We start from the raw sequence: 1926 nt of genomic DNA on the forward strand, positions 1-1926 counted from the left end.
ATTCAAATGCATATGTTCATTCAAAATTATCATTGGGACGCTTACGCATTTAAAACAGAAAAAGTGAAAATAGTGATTTTTGAAAGAGCTGCATTGAAAAGAGCCATGATAGGCGGGTTAGCACAGGGAGACAACAATCCTAGAAGTAGGAAACTGTCAGAAAGTTTTTGAAAAATATTTATGAAGATAAATAGCTATGTGAAAATGATCCAGTCAAGTTTCAACTCTGCTATTGCCAATCTGTCTTCGAGCATCTCATCCCTCACTTGTTGGAAGAAAGTGATTAGACTGATCGGTGTCTTTGAGGTGTTGAATCTTGATGGTGAGTAGGCAGCTGAACGGAACACAGTTGTATGCTTCATTCCCTAACTTTTGCCTAGGCCGCCCTTTCAGGTTTTCAGCCTACCGGGATAGTATTTGTTTAGTCTCTAATTTTTGCCTGGACCGCCCTTTCGGGTTTTCAATCCACCGAGACGCTCATTTTTTGCCTAAGTTTCCCTTTCAGGTTTTCAACTTAGCGAGCTGTTTTTTTTCTTTTTAAGAGAAGTATTTTTTGACTATGTCAGCATTCACAGGGTGTGGGAAATCCTCGCCATCCATGGTGGTAAGCAACATGGCGCCGCCGGAGAATATTTTCTTGATTATGAATGGTCCCTCGTAGGTGGGAGTCCATTTGCCTCTGGGATCACCTTGTGGTAAGATGATGCGTTTGATAACCAAGCCACCAGTTTGGTATGCTTGACTTTTGACTTTTTTGTTGAAGGCTTTGATCATGCGCTTTTGGTATAGCTGACCATGACAAATAGCTGCGAGCCTTTTCTCATCAATCAAGTTTATCTGGTCCAACCGTGTTTGAATCCAATCGTCTTCGTCTAGATTGGCTTCTTTCATAATCCTTAGGGAAGGAATCTGAATTTCAATTGGAAGAACTGCCTCCATACCATAGACTAAGGAGAATGGAGTTGCCCCTGTTGAAGTACGCGCAGATGTGCGATAACCATGAAGAGCAAAAGGTAACATCTCATGCCAGTCTTTGTAGGTTACTGTCATTTTTTGTATGATTTTCTTGATGTTCTTGTTGGCAGCTTCCACCGCGCCGTTCATCTTTGGTCGATATGGAGAGGAATTATGATGTTTGATCTTGAACTGTGTGCAAAGTTCAGTAATCATTCTGTTGTTTAGATTTGTGCCATTGTCCGTGATAATCCGTTCAGGGATGCCATACCGACAAATGAGATTGTATTTGATGAACCGGGCTACCACATTTTTGGTGACAGAAGCAAATGAAGCTGCTTCTACCCACTTTGTGAAGTAGTCAATAGCGACCAGGATAAAGCGATGTCCGTTGGAGGCAGTAGGTTTGATTTCTCCAATCATATCAATACCCCACATTGCAAAAGGCCAAGGAGCCGTCAGGACGCTTAATGGAACTGGAGGTACATGTACTTTGTCAGCGTATATCTGGCATTTGTGACATGTTCGGGAGTGATGATGGCAGTCTGTTTCCATGGTAGACCAGTAATAACCTGCTCTCAGGATCTTTTTAGCCATTGTATGTCCACTGGAATGAGTACCGAAGGCACCATTGTGTATTTCTTCCATGATCTGTTCTGCTTCCTTCTTGTTTACACAGCGAAGTAAAGTCGAGTCATGGTTGCGTTTGTATAGGGTTCCATTGCTTAGAAAGAATTTGGCAGCAAATCTCCTTAGAAACTTTCTGTCGTTAATGGATGCCCCTTCAGGGTACTCCTGAGCTTCGAGATATCTTTTTACCTCATGGAACCATGGTTTTTCCTCGGTTCCTTCGGTATTGATCTCATTGCAATAGGATGGTTCATCTTGCCTGTAGATGGTGATCATAGGCGCCTCGTTGTCCCACCTGACTTTGAACATGGATGACATGGTAGCTAAAGCGTCAGCTAGTTG

This window comes from Vicia villosa, linkage group LG5 (assembly GCF_029867415.1).
Source record: "Vicia villosa cultivar HV-30 ecotype Madison, WI linkage group LG5, Vvil1.0, whole genome shotgun sequence".
NCBI classification, from domain to species: domain Eukaryota; kingdom Viridiplantae; phylum Streptophyta; class Magnoliopsida; order Fabales; family Fabaceae; genus Vicia; species Vicia villosa.